The sequence below is a fragment of the Trachypithecus francoisi genome, unplaced genomic scaffold, assembly GCF_009764315.1.
Source record: "Trachypithecus francoisi isolate TF-2019V2 unplaced genomic scaffold, Tfra_2.0 Lachesis_group7, whole genome shotgun sequence".
Classification (NCBI taxonomy): domain Eukaryota; kingdom Metazoa; phylum Chordata; class Mammalia; order Primates; family Cercopithecidae; genus Trachypithecus; species Trachypithecus francoisi.
The window spans coordinates 88,584,032-88,603,827 of record NW_022681472.1 but is presented as its reverse complement, the minus strand read 5'-3'; the positions used below and the strand labels follow the sequence as shown (position 1 = coordinate 88,603,827).

Genomic DNA, 19,796 nt, shown 5'->3' with positions numbered 1-19,796 from the left:
GAGAACCCTATGCCAGTTATGGGTTCAGGCCTTAAGAATCTGGAAGCTTCCAACTTCTATTTCTGGGGACACTTACACTTGAGACCTGGCCATGACAGTGCAAGGAAACTCCAGCAGCCCCACAGAGAGGACCATATGGACAGGAATCAAGGCCAATACCAACTCACCAACCATGTGAGAGTGCCATGTTGGAAGAGTATTCTCCAGTTCCCGTTGAGCTGCTCCAACTGCTATCATGTGGAACAGAGATGACTCGTGCCCACCAAGACCTATCTTAATTGTAAGTTTGTGAGCTGGGTAAATTGGTTTTTTGTTTTGGTTTAGTTTGTTCTTTTTTTGAGCCACTAAGATTTGGAGTAGTTTGTTACATAGCAATGGATAACTAGAAAAGATAGCTAAGCCCAATGTCAAGGATGAGGAAAGACTCTCTTTGCACTAGGAAGCCATGGCAAGGGTTTAGCTGTACCCCATTACAAGGGAGTGAAACACTGGGGCCACTCATTTAATTTACTGCAGTGACTATGTTGTTCATACGCTCAAACTTTCACTGGCTTCCCCACGAAGATAAAGACCAAGACTTGCCCACTCTCGGTGGGAATGTAAATTAGGACAGCCATTACGGAAAATAGTAAGACGGTTCCCCAAAAAATCAAAAATAGAACTACCATATGATCCAGAAATACCACTACTGAGTATATATCCAAAAGAAATGAAACGAGAATCTCAAAGAGATATCTGCATTTCCATTTTTATTTCAGCACTATTCACAGTAGCCAAGAAATGGAATTAACCTAAGTGTCCATTGATGGGTGAATGTGCAGAGAAAATGTGGTATATATTCACAGTGGAATACTCGTCAGCCTTGAAAAAGAAGGAAATCCTGTAATTTATGGCAATATGGATAAACATAGAGGATGTTATGGTAAGTGAAACAAGCCAGGCACAGAAAAACAAATACCACATGATCTCACTCACATGTAGAATCTAAAAAAGTTGAATTCATAGAAGCAAAGAGTAGAATGGTTATCAGAAACTAGGGGTGAGGTTGACTAGGGGTGTTGGTCAAAACATACAAAATTTCTGTTGAATAGAAGGAATAAGTTTACAAGATCTATTGTACAATATGCTGACTATAGTTAATAACATAGTATTGTATTGTTGAAAATTGCTAAGAGAATTAGTTTTTCTCACCAAAAAAGATTTTCTCACCACACACAAAAAGATATGAGGTAATGCATATGTTAACTATGCACTATATATGTTTATATATTTATATATAAATATGATAAAAGTATATATATATATTTATGTAGAAATATAATAAAAGTATATAAATATGCATATGATTTTCTCAGGTACAAAAACATGTTTAAAAGATAATGGACTTCTCAAATAATTTCATTCCTTCAACAAATATTTATTGAGTGTATACTAGGTTCTATTTTAGGGTTGGCAATATGGCAGTGAATAAAACAGACAAAAATTCTGCCCTCTTGAAGCTTACATTTCAGTGGAATTTATCTGTCTTCAGTACATTCAATAAAGGACAGTGACATGGTGGCAGATATAAAGGCTTTGCAGCAGATCACTTGTTAGTCCTGGTATCTTTTCTTATACTTCATATTCTTAGCTACAAAATAAGGAAACTTATTCAAGGGGTATTTAAAGGGTTAATTACAAGCAATGTGTGTATACTTAGTAGGTATGCAAGAATTTACTTATCTTGATAGACATTACTTTCTTATCTAATACTGAGGAAAAAGTAAAAACCAAGCTCCAAAGAGAGCCGGGAGCTGGTTCCAGCCAACGTTCTTCCTCACCACATCCACAGGCCCCATCAGCGACACAACAGTCCCTGAGACCCATGTTGCGCTTCACTTCTGGGACTCAGTGTCTGCTATCAGTATTTCTTAAAGTGCTCTTCTCATTCTCACTGGTTTGCCCAACCTTCTGATCCAAGCTTCAGTGTCATTTCCTCCAGGAAGTCTTCCCTGATTTCCTTCTAAAGAATCCCAAGAGACCTTCTAAAGGATCCCAAGCTTTCTTATCACATGGTTGGAGTCATCTCTGTATTCATCCATCTCTAACCTTAGCCTGGGGCCCCTGAAGACCCGAATCCAGTTTGTATGCGGTATGATGTCCTCAGAACTTGGCACATGCTTGGACCAGAAGGGACACTTGAGCAACAGTTGTTGTAAATATCCAGTGAGCACTTGCTCCACCAAGCACTGAGCTGGGTGCTTCCGGGAGCCACCTCTAGTCTCCATAGCAACTAAGAGCATTGTTCGCCTCATCCTACAATGAGGCCATGATGGAGCAAGGCTTCAGGTGCCAGGGTTCCGGCACTGCACATGGAGAAGGAAGTGTGCCGAGACATCCCCAGACCCTCCCCATCTCAGTCCAGGTCAGACTCCATCATTGCTCAGTTGCTTAAGCCACGGGGACTCGCCTTGAATCCACCTTCTCTCCCCAACTCCCAACCTTCAACCCATCCCTGTAATCTATGAGACCATCCTCCACAAGAGGTCATGTGGTTTTTGCTCACTGTTCCAGCCCATTGCAATCTTCTGTCTTACCTGTCCTGTGCCGGTGCATGAGGTTCTTGGTACCTTGCCTTGGTGCATAGTAGGCTCTCGGTTGATATCTGTTCCTTCCCTTTGATGATGGAAATAGGAACTCAGAGGGTTGCTGTGAGGATGAAGTGAAGAATGGCCGGTGCTAGGTTCATAGCGAGCATTGAATGTGGTGGTGGTGGAGGTGACAGTGGCAGCAGTGATATTATTCATGAGATGAAAAATGAAAACAAGACTCAGAAGGCTCAATAACTGCCCAAATTCACAGAGCCAGTGTGTGGCAGGGCTGTGAGCAAGACCACGTCTGCTGGATCTCAAAGCCCAGGTGTCTTCCAGTGACATAGAGGAACTCTGGCAGAAGCAGAGGATGGAGGTATAGCTGGCATCTTCTCTTTCTCTCTGGAGCCCACATGTGACCAGACATGGCAATCCATGGTAGTGGGATGCCACAGAGGTTGGCAAGCATTTCATTCCCCCAACAGAAGAGGCAGAGGAGGAAATAGGCTGCATGATTCCTGAGCTGGGCCTGGTGGGGGGTGGGGCAAGGGCAGCAATATTCAGGTGATCTCAACTCCAGCCTGTGTGAATGGGCTGGATGGACAAGAGCCCATTGGCTTGAGGACAGTGGACAGGAGGCTAGAGAGCTGTCAGTTAAGAAGGGGACTTGCTTGTTGCAACCACCAACTACCTCCCTGCACATGAGTGCCTCAGTCTTGGCTGCAACATTTGCAGGAGATAACCGTTGGTTTGGCCCTTACCTGAGGATTCAGATGCCCCACAAGAATGTGGGGATAGCTACCACAGCTATTCATTCCACCCAAGTTCGTTGGTCTCAGCACTGTGACAGCTGTTGGAGGCTCTTACTACCCTGATAAAATCCTTGCATTCTCCCAATGGAGATGGCCAAACCAGCCATCAAAAGACAGTGTGATAAGTGACCAAGGAAGAGTACAGAGCCTGAGCTTGCCTAGAGAAGTCATGGAGGACTTCCAGGAGGAAGAGGCCATTAGGCTGAGAGATGAGGGATAAGAGTTAGCCAAGCACGGAAGAGGGAAGAGAGTGTGCCAGGCAGAGGGAAGAGCACTGCGAAGTCCCAGCGCCGAGAGTAGGGCACAATCACAAGGCAGATGATGTTCATTCCAGTTCACACTCTCCAGACAGTTAGACTCATATTGGGATTAAGGGAGGAGGCGTGCATCTCCCCAAATGGCCTGGAGATCCCACAGAACCAGGACCACCCTGGATCCCCAGAGGTGAGGGGAGAGCCTGGTTCAGGCGCATAATGTGTGTGAGGAATGGAACTGGTTTGGACTAAATAAATTTGTAATAGAAAAGCCTGGCCAGGCCTGGTTTCTCACCCTGTAATCCCAGCACTTTGGGAGGCTGAGACAAGTGGATCATTTGGGGTCAGGAGATCGAGATCAGCCTGGCCAACATGGTGAAACCCTGTCTCTACTAAAAATACAAAAATTAGCTGGGCATGGTGGCACATGCCTGGAATCCCAGCGACTTGGGAGGCTGAGGCAGGAAAACCACTTGAAATCAGGAGGTGGAGGTTGTGGTGAGCTGAGATCATCCCATTGCACTCCAGTCTGGGTGACAGAGTGAGACCCTGTCTCAAAAAAAAACAGAAGGAAGGAAAGAAGGGAGGGAGGGAGGGAAGAAGGAAGGAAGGAAGGAAGGAAGGAGGGAGGGAGGGAGGGAGGGAGGGAGGGAGGGAGAGAGAAAAGAAAGAAGGAAAGAAAGAAAGAAAGAAAGAAAGAAAGAAAGAAAGAAAGAAAGAAAGAGAAAGAAAGAAAGAAAGAGAAAGAAAGGAAGGAAGGAAGGAAAAGAAAAGAAAAAAAAGAAAGGAAAGAAAGAAAGAGAAAGAAATAAAGAAAAGGAAGGAAGGAAGGAGGAAGGAAGGAAGGAAGGAGAGAGAGAGAAAAGGGAAGGGGAGGGGAGGGAATGGAAAGGAAAGAGAGAAGAGAAGAGGAGAGAAAAGGAGAGGAGGGTAGGAGAGGGGAGAGGAGGGGACGGGAGGGGAAGGGAGGGAAAGGCTGGGGGGAGGGAGAGTTAAGAGTTAAGAAGGAACCAGTAGGTGATTCCTTCTCCCCCCTCCCTTATATATGCAGGTGTATTTTAACAGAGTTGCAATAATAGAGGGTAATCAGTGTTTTGGGTTTTATTTATTGGCTTGTTATTCTATAACCATTACTCTCCCCACTGACACATTTCCCAATCCCCACTTCAACAGCAGTGAGCACTTTTATCTAAGAGATACACCTTATTGAACATCCACTGTGCACTAAATGTGGTGTTATGGAACACAGAGAGAGGCCCTTGGTCCTGGCAGTCAGGGAGCAGGGGGATTAGTGGGTGCTTAGTGGGGGAACATTATCATTAAATGAACAAGCCTGATAGGAAGGGGCAGGATGCCTCAGGGATCCGGAAGACACCTCTCGCTGCTAGAGGAAGCCCGGGCTGAGGGAAGGAGACAGAAGGGCTGGGCGAGATGGGAAGACAGCAGTAGTTAGCCAAGTGAAGAGGCCAGAGAAGGATGTCCAGGCAGGCAGAAAAACACATGCAAAGCCCTTCTGCTCCTTCATTTCCTCATCTTCAAAGTAGAAATGACTGTACCTCCAGAATAAATTATAAAATGCATGTAAGTGTTTTGGGAGGCTGAAGCAGGAGGATCACTTGATCCCAGGAGGCTGAGGCTGCAGTGAGCCGTGATCATGCCACTGCGCTCCAGCCTGGGTGACAAAGTGAGACGCTGTCTCAAAAAAAAGAAAAAGAAATAGAAAGAAAGACAGAAAGACAAGAAAGAAAGAGAGAGAGAGAGAGAGAGAGAGAGGGAAGGAGGGAGGGAGGGAGGGAGGGAAGGGAAGGGAAGGGCACGTAAAGCTCTTAGCACAGTTGCTAGAACATAGCTAGTGTCCTAAATAAATAAATAATAAACAGCAAGTAAGGCAATGCAAAAGCTACTACTACACAACTTTAAAAAAATTATTTCTAACTACTATTATAAATAATTTTTAAAAAGACAACCTGCAGAATGGGAGAAAATATTTGCAGATCATATACTTAATAAGGGCCCAATATCCCGAATGCATAAAGAACTCTTGCAGCTCAACAACAAGAAGAAAATTCAAAATGGGCAAAAGGTGTGAATAGACATTTCACCAAAAAATATATAGAAATGGATGATAAACAATTGAAAAGAGGTCCAAGATTATTAACCATTAGGAAAATACAAATCAAAACTACACTGAGGTAACGCTTCCCGCCCACTGAAATAGCTATAGTGAAAAAGACGGAAACTAACAAATGTTGGTGAGGATGTGGAGAAATTGGAGTCTTGATGCGTTGCTGGTGGTAATTCAAAATGGTGCAGCTTCTGTTTGGCCGTTAAACAGAGAGTTACCCATAGGACCCAGCAATTCTACTCCTAGGCATATACCCCAAATAATAGGAAACAGGTACTTAAATAAACACGTACTCTTTTCACAATAGCCAAAATGTGGCAACAATCAAAATGGCCAATAGAAGAATTGACAAACAAATTATGGCATATACAGTTGTCACCCAGTTTCTGCGGGAAGTGCTTCTAGGATACCAAAATCCATAAAAACAAAATCCATGGATACTGAAATTAGTAAATTCTCGAGTCCCTGATATAAACAGCTGTATTATTTGCATATATTGTAACCTAGGCACATCCCCTTGTATACTTTAAATCATCTCTATGTTACTTATAATACCTAATACAATGTAAATATTATTAAATAGCTGCTATACTATATTGTTTAGGGCATAATGATAAGAAAATACGTCTATACATATTTAGCACAGATGCAAATTTTTCAAATATTTTCAATCGGTGGTTGGTTGAATCCATAGATACAGGATCTACAAATACTTAGGACTGACTGTACCATAAGACAGAATATTATTCAGCCATAAACAGGAATGAAGTACTGGTACACGCTGCAGTGTGGAGGAGCCTCAAGAACATTATGCAGAGTGTAAGAAGCCGGGTAGGAAAAGTCACATGTCATATGATTCCATTTATATGAAAAATCCATAAATCTATAGCGACAAAAAGCAGACCGGTGCTTGCCAGGGTTGGGGGAGCGAAGGGTGTGGGGAGAATGAGGAGTGACTGCTTAGTGGGGACAGGGTTATACTTGGGGTGGATGAAAATATTTTGGAGCTAGATAAAAGTAGTGAGTATACATTGTGAATGTGCTAAATGCTACTAAGTACTGCACTTCCAAATGGCTAATGGTATGTTATACACATTTCACCTCAACTTAAAAAACAACTAAAAATAATAAACAGATATTTATATGTATTATATTAAATATGAATCTATATTATTATAATATTCATATTATATTATGAATATAAATATTATATTAAAATTTTATACATTTTCTGATTTGACAATGAGCCCTATGAGATAGGCAGAGTATGTGTTAATAATCCCTTTTCATGGATGTCAAAACGTTGGCCCAGGGTGGTTAAAAGACGTGCTCAGAATCTCACAGGGCATTAGCAACAGTAGAAAGCTTACATAAATCTAGCCCCCTTACTGCTTTTGGGGAGAATGCAGGGGCCAAGCGTCTCCATTGCTGGGCCTCAGGGCCAGAGGTTGGGGAGATAGGAGCCTGTTGCAGGCTGAGTTTCAGGGCAGCTGTCCAGTCTTGTGCTCGATGGGTGGGAATTCTTCTAGGGGATACAGGTTACACATTCCCAGCAGCAGGCCTTTAAAATAGAAAGGATCAGAGGAAAATAAGGAGGAAGGGTCAGAACAGGAACAGTGAAAGAGAAAAGCTGAGCCCTTCCATTGTCCATTGGCAGAGGTTCCATTTGAGTTTCTAAGGAAATCGGAGCCCACAGAATTGTTCCACAAATAGAGCTTTGATTGTATTGCACGTCCTGGAAATCAGGCTTCCTGTTACATAAATGTGGCTTCCCTTTACCCGCTGAACTTTCCGAAGTAAGGTGGAAAATGCAGAGTGCACAGCCGCTCTGGGCCATGATTGCGTGGACGGTGGGAGTCTCCTTGCCCTGGCTCACATAGACACAGTGAGGGTGGGAGTGTTGGAAAAAGCAGGGCTGATCAGGTTTTCCCTCTGGCTGAATTCTTCCCAGAGTTCCCAACCCCCTGGAAAATCAAGTCCAAGCTGTAGTAAAAAGGCCCTAACTTCTCCCCCAGGGCCCTGTCCCCCAGCCCTGCTGAGCTAGTTGCTGTGGCTGCCAGCGATTGTCTCCATTTCTGCGGCTGGACTAGTTCGTCCAGGAAGGGAGCAGGCTTCCGGTCTATTGGAAAATCATCCCCTGCCCGTTCCAGCCTTGACTGGAGCACCAGTCACCTCTTTCTATCCCTGATCAGGCTTCCAGAGCTGCCAGGACCACTATTGCTCTCATTTGATCAGAACTGTTTCTCTGTTTCTGTCTACCTCCTGTGATGGGGAGCTTTTAGTTAGCGATGTGTGAGTTTTCTTTGTGTTCTCAGTGCCTGGCATAGTGCCTGGCATCTGGTAGGAGCTCAGTAAGGGTTGGTTGAATTGGAAAGGGCATCGCTTTTTTAAAGTTGGATGGATAGGTAGATGGATAAATGGAAGGATTGGTGCTGAGTGCAAACAAAAGGGGACTGGGGTCAAGCTCAGAGACCCCTTCCCACATCAATCCCAATTCACTGGGAAGCCACAGGACCACCCTGTTTCTCCTCAGACTCCAGGTCTCCCATCTATAAGATATGGGGTTTGGGCAGCATGGTCCCCCAAAGCCTTTCCTGTTCTGATCCTCTGTGAGATTTGGAGCCCATGTTCCTCTGTGGGATGGAGGGGACCCTACCAAGGCCAAAGGCTCCAGTCAGGGAATTTTGGACAGTTGCCTTCCATGGACAGGTCCACTTGGGGTAGGGAGGAGGATTAACCTAGATCCCTGGGGTTCTTTGCTTCAGACTTGAATTCTGACTTTCCCTTATACTTTAGTGTCCACCATCGTATGTGCTTTCTTTGACTCTTGCAGAGAGCCAGGGAGCAGGGGCCACCGGCTCCACATTTAGGGATGTGCAGTTACTTACCCAAGGGCTCCCAACAAAATAACACTGCTGTCCTTCGTTGGACTTTGAAGGTATCTGTTGAAATGCAAAACTGATGTAGGAGAAGGAGCTCAGTAAGTCCGCATGCCCAGGACCCCTTTGTTTAAATTACCTAGCGTGCTCTCCTGAGCCCCAGCAGGGCACAGAGGGTTGAGAATAGAGTTCACATGCGTTTTGAAGGGATCAGGCTGGGCTGGGAAGCTCCAGAATGCAGTGTCCTGCCAGTTTGGGTGCTATCTGAGGGCAAGGGGTCCAAGGAGTGGCAAAGTGAAGTATGAGGGTGGACGAGGGCGTGGGGGAGTAGGAGGAAAACAGGGTTGGTACCCGGGGGTAAAGAAAAGCATCAGAAGAGTCATTCCTTCCAGCCTCCTCCCTCCTGCCCTTCCTACCACTGCACAAGCAACTTCCCACCTTTGAATTCTTTCCTGCCACTGCAGATAATCCAGAGGTCCTAGTGAGATCCACAATATTTGCCTCTTGCTAACCTCTCCCAGCTCCGTGGCTCACATCGCCAGCTTTTCTCATCTCACCCCTGTTGTGCCCCACATCTCACCATTCTCTCTACTTGTGTGCCTGCCGTGCTCCGTGCCTTTGTCCCGACTATTCCCTGCCTCTAATGCACTTCCCCACACTCTCTACAAACTCAACTCCTCCTTGTTGAAATATAATAGAAATCCCAGTCCGCCCCTCAGTCACAGCTGGTTCCTTCTATCCTCTGTCCACCTTGAGACTAATGGCAGTGCCCAAGTTAGAACTCAGTATAAGACACTAAAGTAGTGTGGTACCTGCCACCTCTTATCTCCCCATGACACAACACACAAGGACTTTTAGCTTTGTGTCCCCATGCTTAACACATTATCCTGCACTTAGATTATTCTGTAATATGCGTAACAGCCGATAATGTGTCGGGTGCAGACTAGGCACTGGGCCAGGACTTCATATGGAAGAATTTATTGAACCTTCACATCTATGGGCAGGGCTGTGGCTAGCCCCAGACACTCAGAGGCACCCTTGAATGGTGAGCAACCTACGTGACTGTCCTTGGCAGGCCTGCCTGTCATATAGACATAATCATCATTATCATCATTGACACTACAGTTGGCATCACCAGTTTCACTGTAAAGAATGAGGAATAAGACACCCAGAAAGGGCCAGGTGTGGTGACTCATGCCTGTAATCCTAGCACTTTGGAAGGCCTAGGCAGGCAGATCACTTGAGGTCAGGAGTTCGAGGTCAGCCTGGCCAACATGGTGAAGCCCCATCTCTACCAAAAATACAAAAATTATCCAGATGTTTTGGCGTACGCCTGTAATCCCAGCTACTCTGGAAGCTGAGACATGAGAATTGCTTGAACCCAGGAGGCAGAGGTTGCAGTGAGCCAACATCGCGGCACTGCACTCTAGCCTGGGGGACAAAGCGATAATCCATCTCAAAAAAAAAGAGGCCCAGAAAGCTTTAGTATCTTTTCCAGAGTCACAGAGCTAGTAATTAACCAGCAAGAGGGAAAAATGCCCAAACTCCTTCCTTCCTCCTGCCCTCACCACCTCCCTCAGTGTCACAGAGCCCTGCTCTGTGATGACAGTGTAGTAGTAGTAATAAATGATACATCCAGATTTGACCTGGACATCTGACTCTAGAGTTCAAGCTATTAACTATTTTATTATAGTTTGCTGTTTTCTACCGTGCTTGGCTGCCAACGTGTATGATTTGAATGTTGGAAAGAAAAAGCCAATGAATGTAATACCTTTAATAAGGGAGAGCGTTAGATGGCATTTCAGCTACGGCATCAGCCAAAGCACATGGGCACCGTGGATCAGGGCAGTGTCATTTGTAGACCCAGCAGCCTATGATGAATGGATGCTGTCTATGGTTCTCTGACTTCTGACCTTCCCTGGCCTGCCCACCAGGCTGAAGCACCCCCTGCTGGTGCAGCAAAGACCTGACCCCACCACATACATTTTGTGTGAGATTTGGGGCAAATTTCTTTTATTTTTTTTTTTTATTTTTTATTTTTTGAGACTGAGTTTCACTCTTGTCTCCCAGGTTGGAGTGCAATGGCGTGATCTCAGCTCACTGCAACCTCTGCCTCCTGGATTCAGGTGATTCTTCTGCTTCAGCTTCCCGAGTAGCTGGGATTACAGGGGCCTGCCACCACGCCCAGCTAATTTTTATATTTTTAGTAGAGACAGGGTTTCACCATGTTGGCAAGGTTGGTCTCGAACTCCTGACCTGGCCTCCCAAAGTGCTAAAATTACAGGCATGAGCCACCGCTTCTGGCCTTGGGGCACATTTCTTAGTTTATCTGAGACTTAACATCCTTACCTGTAAAATATGGGAAAAAAAAAATAGTGGCTTTCTCATTTGGTTAAGGATTGAGAGAAGTAATAGAGTTTGCTTACTATGGAGCCACAAATATTGGGGGAGCTCAATAAACGACTGTAGAAATCTGTTATCACATTTTTGGTAAATATAGTGACACAGGATGGACACTGTGCCCTGGTCCTGCTCTGCCTGGGTCCCAGAGGCCTGACTTCTGCAAACTACATTTCCCAAGCTCCTTGTCAATGGCTTGTGGCTGGCTTCAACCAATAGGAGACACTGAGGGGGGTGGTGAGGGCAGGAGGAAGGAAAGAATTTGGGCATTTTCCCCTCCTGCTGGTCTTCAGGCAGCATGTCTGCAGTGGCTGCACCTCCTCCCTGGTCCCAGCCTCTGCCAGGCAGCCCCTGCCAGGGTTCTAGCTCCACTAACCCTGGGATGCTAACACCCCATCCTCCAGCCCCAGCAAAGGAAGCTTCCTGCTGTTCTAACCTCTCAGTTGTCTCAATGTCCTCCTTGTGAGTAGGGTTACCAAATTAGCAAATAAAAACACGGGAAGTCCAGTTAAATTTGCGTTTCAGATAAACAACAAACTTATTTCCAAATATTACACGGGACATACAATTTTATGTAAAAAAAAAAATCATTGTTTATCTGAAATGCAAATGTAACTGGCAATTCTGTATTTTATCTGGCAACCCTACATAAAAGGCTTCTCAGTTCTTCCAATACCATTGAACCTAATTCTCTGGATTAAATTTCCTCTATTAAACCTTCAGTAGAAGCTCTTTGATTGCTGGATCCCACTTGGTACAGATGTTGAGTTCAATGTGAACCAATGCATATTTCTGGAATCCTGACATTATTCCCTATTCCAGCCTTCTACTCACCTTCCCACTCCCCATGAGTTCAAAGAAGAATATGGAATTTAAAACCAACATTCATTAAGCATCTTATGTGCCAAGTACTAAAAACTTGGCAGAGATAAAACACTTTGCTATCTTAATTGCTGGCATCAGAGCACCTCTGAGCTTTGTTTAAGAAAATACCTTCACAAGTCACTTGGGGTAGAATGTGAGACCCTGAGGGCAGGGACTGAGACAAAGAAAGGACCAACTGCACAGCTCTGCTGGGGAAAATAAAGGGAATTTTTTCTTTGCCTCTGAGAGAGCAGGGAAGAGATGTTCCTGTTGCTATATTGCTGTAGAGCAAAGGCCCTAGAACTCAGTGACATAAAACAACGATTTTATTGTGCTCACGAATTCTGTGGGTCAAGAACTGGGACAGTGCACGGCAGAGGTGGCTCACTTCTGCTCCAGGATGTCTGGGACCTCAACTGGGAAGACTCAACCGATTGGGGTGACTCAACAACAGGCAGCTCGGGCCATTAAAAGGCACTTTCAGTTTTTACAGATGAGACTTCATTCAGGGCTGGTGACCAGAGCATCCGTCACAACCTCTCCATGTGATCAGGACTTCCTCACAGGACTGTGGCTCAGGGGAGTCGAACCTTTCACCTGTCAACTCAGGTTTCCAAAAGTAGCGTCCAGTGGAGGAGGCTGAAGCTGCTTTGCAGGGAACATAATTACTCTCTCCATGTCCTGCTTGGGTGGAGCCATCTCAGACTGAGTAGCCCAGGGATGGGGCAGAAACTGCCACTCTGCTTGGGAGCAGGGCAGGGTTATATGGTAGAAGAGCATGTGAGATGGAATATATGGTTGCAACCTTTGTTGAGTCAAAAAGCATAATCTGGGATAGAGGAGAGGCAGAAAAAGAAGAGAAGAACCAGAAAACTAGCATACCATTAGAAGAAAATGTGGAGGGAATGACAGTGAAAACAGCCTGGGCGAGATAAGAGGTGGCCCTAGACATTCAAGAATGGGTCATTGCTGAGCATCGTTGTTCATGCCTAGGACCCCAACACTTTGGGAGGCTGAGATAGGAGGATTGCTTAAGTCCAGGAGTTTGAGACCAGCCTGGGGAACGTGGTGAGACTCTATCTCCAAAAGGAAAAAAAAAATTAGCCAGGTGTGGTGGTGCACACCTGAGGTCCCAGCTACTCAGGAGGCTGAAATGGGAGAATTGCTTGAGCCCAGGAGGTTGAGGCCGCAGTGAGTGGTGATGGTGTCACTGCACTCCAGCCTGGGTAATAGAGTGAGACCCTGTCTCAGTAAATAAATACGTAAACAAATTTCAAGAAATAGGTTGTTGCAGGTGTAGACATAGCTATGGAGTGAAGGCTCTCCTCTGCCTTCCACCTTTAACCAAGGATCCTGCACACACACAAAGGCCTTGGGCTGCTGTGACAGTGCGTGTGTGTGTGTGTGTGTGTGTGTCACAGAAAGGGATAGCGCCTCATGCCCGACTTATCATAATGTAAATAAAGATGGAATAATGACACTGAAAATTCATGAATTTGACAAGAAGAAAAGCAAAGTGCCAGAACCCTGAGCCCTTGAACCCAAGTCCTTAGAAATGAGCAGACACTTGGGGTGGGCTTTGGATCTCCATAGAATATAGAAAGAGAAGTCGAGCCTGTTTTGTTTATTCATTCATTCAAGAAGCTTTGGTTGTGCGCCAAAGACTGTGTTAGTTGCTGAGGCAACAATGGGGCAAAAATAGCCAGGGACTGGCTTCATGGAGGTTCTACTTTAGCAGGAAAAGACAGGCAATAAACAAGTAAGAAAATATAATACAAATGAAAATGTCAGGTTGGCTGACACCCGCAACATCTCAGTGGCTTAATACAATGAAAATGTATTTTTTTTCCTCAGAGAGAAACTCAATATGGGGGTTTATTAGGAGGTCTTCCTTGATGTGGGGGTACAGGCTCCACTATCTCATGACTCCACCATTGGCTAAGGACATTTAGTCCTCACTGAATTCTCTGTGCCTGCCCCTTACAGACAGGAGTAGAGAGAGCACAGAGGACAATGTGGAAGATTTTTTCAAACCAGGACTCAAAACAGACCACACTACTCTCACCCACATACCATTGACTGGGGCATCTTCATAAAGGCACCCACACCTCACTGCAAACAAGGCTTGAAATGTGGTCCCGCAGGATGCCCAGGAGGAGGAAGAGGAGGAGGAATGAGACAAATGCTATCAAGGAAATAAAAGAAGTATCAAGACTGGGAGTACTAATTTATATTGGGATAACTAATTCATATTGAGTGGCCAGGTCAAGACTGTTCGAGGACATGGGATTTGGGCTAAGATCTGAAGAGGAATTAGACAGCTATTCAAATTTCTGGGGAAGAGTGTTCTAGAATCAAAGGAAAACAAGGACAAACCTCAGCAGTGGGACTTTGCTATGGTTTAAATGTGTCCCTCAGGAGCTCCTACGCTGGGAACGTGATGCCACTGTGACAGTGTTATCCCTCATTAATAGATTAATGTTGCTATCGTGGAAGTGAGTGTAAAAGTTTGGCCCCTGTTTTTCTCCATCTTGCCTCCTATCTCCCTTCTGCCTTCTGCCTTCTACCTTGGAATAACCCTCACCAGATCCCAGCGCAATGCCCTTGGACTTCCCAGCCTCCAGAACTGTAAGAAATAAACTTCTTTTCTTTATAAGTTATCCTGTCCGTGGTATTCTTTTATAGCAACAGAAACTTGAATAAGACAATCATAGTTTGGTGTGTTCAGGGAACAAGAAATAGGTCAGTGTGACTGGTGCCTGACAAGCCAAAGAGAGGATGATTTGGGGTGAGATCAGAGAGGCAGGCAGTGGTCAGATCATGCAGGTACCCACAGGCTCCAGGAGGGGCATTTAGGTCTTAATTTTAAGTGCTATGGGAAGCCACTGCAGGATTTAAAGCAAGGAAGTACTAGTATCTGAGCTGTGTTTTTCAAATATCCTGATTCCGAGGGCCAAGGAAACCTTCACCGGTATCTGAGTTATATGGCCACCATTTCAATCCATCCTCACAACAGCTTAAAAAGAGATAATACTGGGCTTTTTCATGACTATGAAGACATGGAGGCTTAGAAGGAGACTATAATCACACATGACCTTGGCACAGCCAAGTCTGATTTCAGATCCAAGCCCAAGAGAGGAAATGTGGTTGAGAACAGAAACCAAAGCTCCATCAGGATCCAAGGGTGGAGAAGTGCCCACAGGGGTATTGCTGAAGACCCAAAGGCTGGCAGCATGAGAACCTCCCCACCTGGAGGCCCAAAGGTGCACCCTGCCTTCCTGAGGGAGGGGTCTCCAGTACCTACTCCCTGAGCCATGGGGAGAGAGCCCCAAGCAAGAAGTCTGGGATGCCTGTGCTTTCGGGTCATTGGGAAGCTGGGTGACCTTTGGGACAAAGGGCCTGTCCATGATCACTGCAGAAAGAGCTCCAGCCACTGTGATTTGCTAAATAATGGCCCCCATGTCCTAATCTCCAGAACCTGGGAATAGGTTACCCTACATAGCAAAAGGGGTTTTGCAGAGTAATTAAATTAAGGATCTCGAGGTGGAGGTGCTACCCTCGATTACCTGAGTGGGCCCAATGTCATCACAAGGGTCCTTATCAGAGGGAGGCAGATAAGGAGATGTAATGATGGAGTGATGTGGGGCCCGAGTCAAAGAATGATGGCAGCCCCCAGAAGCTGGAAGGATTCCCCTCTGGAGCCTCCAGAACAAATGCAGTCCTGCCTCAATTTAAACCCATGGAGATGCATTTTAGGCTTCTGACCTCTAGAACTTTACAATAACAAATTCATGTTGTTTTAAGCCATTGAGTTTGCGGTTATTTGCAACAATCCCCATAGCAAACTCACACACCCACCAACCAAGACAGTGACTGGGGTAAAATCCAGAGCTTTTTTAAGTTGTTTTTTGTTTCCTCTGGCAGTCATTCTCCTTCCCCTCTCTCTGTTTCTCCACAAAAATTATTCATGGAAATTTTGAAGCCAAGAACACTAGTGGGTTTATCTTGGGGTGCCAAAGAATGTCACCAGTGCCCCTGACTTTGATCCAGCCTGAGGACCAAAGCAGTGGTGGTAGCTGAAACCCTCAGTCCAGTGGGAGAGAAGAGAGTCAAGCCTGCTAGATGTCCCTGAGGAAGGCAGGAGGAAAGCGCATTTCCCCATTTCCCCTCAGTGAGCCGCATGGGGTCAGAGGAAGCAGTACTCAGGGACAGCTTTCCTAAAATCCTCCAGCAATGGGGCCTTTAAGAGGCTCTGGGAGTTGGCACCAAAGTCAAGGGCTCCTTTCCACTGCCAGGTTTTCAGATTCCTGATGAGTGAGGCCTAGCAAACAAGCCCAGCCTTTGATGCTTGGCCACCTTGGCAGAGGCGGTAGTTTTGGCCCTTCCATGGCTGCTGGGCAGCTGGCAAGCCTGGAAGGCAGGGCCTTGGTTAATCAACAAGGCCTTGGCCTTTTGGTGACTTACCACCCTTTGGCCTATATATGAGAGTTTGCGATATCAGCATTTAGTACAATGTAATGAGTAACCAGGGTCCGGAGGCTTCTATACCTGCCTTTTATAAACACAGCTGATTAGCCTTAATCTCAATGGGGACTTTGAGCTCAGGGTTGGGGGTGGGGGTGCAGGGGTAAATTCGACGCGATTGAGGACTTGTAGTTTCCTCTGGGGACAGGGTCCTGAGCCCTGAGCCAGCTAGCCTTGGATTCAAGTTCCAGCTTTCCTTATCTGCTGTGGGGTGGAAATGTCAACCAGCCTCTTAGCGCCTCCACTTCCATCTCTGCAAGAGACATGCCTTTGTCCACTCAGTGAATACTTATTAACCATAAACTCTACAACCTGTGTTAAGGGATATATGATATAATGGAGCAAAGTACATGAGAGATTTTCTCTCTTTTTTTAGCACTAGTTAAGTATTCAATAATTGAAAATCTTCCTCTGAGTCCGTGGGTGTAGATGAAGGTGGTAAGAGTTTTCTCCCAAGGGCTCCCAGAGACACAGGGCCTCTAACAGAGAAGTGTAGAGTGGCTGGGGGCATGGTGAAGGTGAGAGTAGTACTGCCCTCCCAGTGAGATCAGGTTGGGCTTTGTGTCCCGATCAGCATGCAGCACAAGGCAAGGTGCTCAGGCTCAGGCATCCCTGATGTACATCCTCCAGCAAGTGACCCAGTGTCTCCAAGCCTCAATGTTCTCATCTCTAAAAGGAGGATGATTAGTTATGCCTCCCAATGTTACCAGAAAGGGGTCCAGATCCAGACCCCAAGAGAAGGTTCTTGGATCTCGCACAAGAAAGAATTCAGAGCAAGTCTGAGGAGTAAAGTGAAAGCGATGGTTCACATCTGTAATCCCAGCACTTTGGGAGGCCAAGGTGGGAGGATCACCTGAGGTCAGGAGTTTAAGGCCAGCCTGGCCAACACGGGGAGATCCCATCTCTACTAAAAATACAAAAATTGGTGATGTGAGCCTGTAGTGCCAGCTACTTCAGAGGCTGAGGCAGGAGAATCGCTTGAACCTAGGAGGCAGAGGTTGCAATGAGTGGAGATGGCACCACTGCACTTTTAGCCTGGGGAACAGAGTGAAACTGCACCTCAGAAAAAGAAAAAGGAATAAGGAAGCGTTGCTCCATTGTCAGAGCAGCCCTGAGGGCTGCTGTTGGCCACATTTATGGTTGTTTTTGATTATATATATGTAGGGTAACTTCTTGATGTTGCCATGGCATTTGTAAACTGTCATGGAACTGGTGGGAATGTAGCAGTGAGGCTAAACAGAGGTCACTCTCATTGCCATCTTGGTTTTGGTGGGATTTAGCTGACTACTTTACTGCAATCTGTTTTATCAGCAAGGTCTTTATGACCTGTTTCTTGGGCTTACCTTCTATCTCACTCATCCTGTAACTCAGAATGCCTTAACTGTCTGGGAATGTAGCCAAGGAGGTCTCAGCCTCATTTTACCCAGCCCCTATTCAAGATGGAGTTGCTCTGTTTCTGACACCAAGATTGTTAGGAAGATTTGGTGAGACGACTTACAGAGAGCTGTGTCCAGGGTGACTGGCACCTCCTAAGGGTTTAGTGAGAAGTCAGCCCCCTTTTCTCCTCTCCAGCTTCATTGCCTTTGCCCATGCTCTCAGAGCACCCCCCAACAATGGAAAGCTTTATTTTGTACGGCAGGGAGCTCCCCATAAACAGAAGCATCTCAGCAGAAATTGGACTTCTGCATGTGGAGCATTAATGGTACCAGAAAAGGGGTCCCAATCTAGACGCTAAGAGAGGGTTTTTGGATCTTGTGCAAGGAAGAATTCAGGGCAAGTCCATGGAGTAAAGTGAAAGCAAGTTTATTAAGAAAGTAAGGAATAAAGAATGGCTACTCCATAGGCAGAGCAGCAGCTTGAGCTGCTGGCCTAAGGATACTTATTGTTACTTCTTGATTGTATGTTAAACAAGGGGTGGATTATTCATGAGTTTTCTGGGAAAGGGGAGGGAAACTCCTGGAATTGAGGGCTCCTCCCCCTTTTTAAACCATATATGGTAATTTCCTGATGTTGCATGGCATTTGTAAGCTGTCATGGCGCTGGTGGGAGTGTCTGTTAGGATGCTAATACATTATAATTAGTGTATAAAGAGCACTGAGGATGACCAGAGGTCACTCTTTTTGCCATCTTGGTTTTGGCAGGTTTTGGCCAGCTCCTTTACTGCAAGTTGTTTTATTAGCAAGGTCATTATGACCTGTTTCTTGTGCTAACCTCCAGTCTCATCCTGTGACTTAGAATACCTAACTTACTGGGAATTCAGCCCAGTAGGTCTCAGCCTTATTTTACCCAGTCCCTATTCAAGAGAGAGTCACTCTGTTCAAATGCCTCTGACATTAAGAAAAATTGACAAAGATGGCCACCCTCAGTGGCCCGAGGTCCAACTGAGCCACAGGGAGCTACCAGGATACTCCAGGGCAGCTGACCACTGGGGAGCCAGGAGCCATGAGGGCAAGAGAGCAGTGAAGCTGATGGGTCATGAGGAGTCACAGCTTATTCTTCAAGTCCAGAGAGTTTGAAAACATCAAGGATATTTCATAGAGTATCCACTCATACAATCAGAACATGTTAAAGCTTGGAAGAAGGCTCAGACAGGAATGGGTCTAAACCCTCATCCTGCAGACTAGGAAACTGAGCCCTCAGGGGATGAGGACTTGCCCAAGGTATTAACCAGGAATCTGAGCAGTTCTTCATAACCACAGCCAACCTGCAACCTCAACCACGCCAGTTTTAACCTAACAGGCATCCCTCCAGTGTCTTCAGGCTCCCCAAACACCCCTGATGGAGAGAAGGCCCCATAGTCCATGCTGGGCACTGGCAGCCAGAATTATTCCGGAGCCCATATGTGGGAATGTGAAGAAGCCTTGACTTAACCACCAAGGCCAAGGGCAGGAAAAGACATTGACACCTCCAGGAAGCTATGGCACAATCACTGTGGGGGTCTCCACAGGGAGTGATTGTGAGGATATGAAGTAGGAGGGTGCTGTGCCAGAAAGTGACAAATCATTTGAGCTGAGATAGTAGTAAGATTTGGTCCAAAGAACAAAGCAAGGGAAATGTTAAGTACCATGTATTGAGTTATTAAGCACTTTCCATATAGTAGACATTATGCTATATCCTTTAAATATATGGTGTCACTTAATCCTTAAATATCTCTTCCTTAAAGAGGCCAACTATTTCAAATAGTTATTCCTATTACTTTTTGTACTAGTTCATTTTCATACTGCTATAAGGACATATCTGAGACTGGGGACTTTACAAAGAAAAAGAGGTTTAATGGACTCACAGTTCCACATGACAGGGGAGGCCTCACATTCATGGCAGAAGGCAAAGGAGGAGCAAAGGCATGTCTTACATGGCAGCAGGCAAGA

General features: G+C 45.7%; 1 long non-coding RNA gene across 2 annotated transcripts in view; it reads left to right on the top strand.

Annotated features, from left to right (window-relative positions):
* Positions 1-1,531: 1,531 nt before the first annotated feature.
* Positions 1,532-19,796, top strand: part of LOC117079292 — a 45,108-nt gene continuing 26,843 nt past the window's right edge. Inside the window, exon 1 of one of the 2 annotated variants that reach the window (XR_004435357.1) lies at positions 1,532-2,404. This is a non-coding gene — a long non-coding RNA (uncharacterized LOC117079292). The remainder of the gene's footprint in view (positions 2,405-19,796) is intronic. The other variant, XR_004435358.1, reaches the window with a different exon arrangement.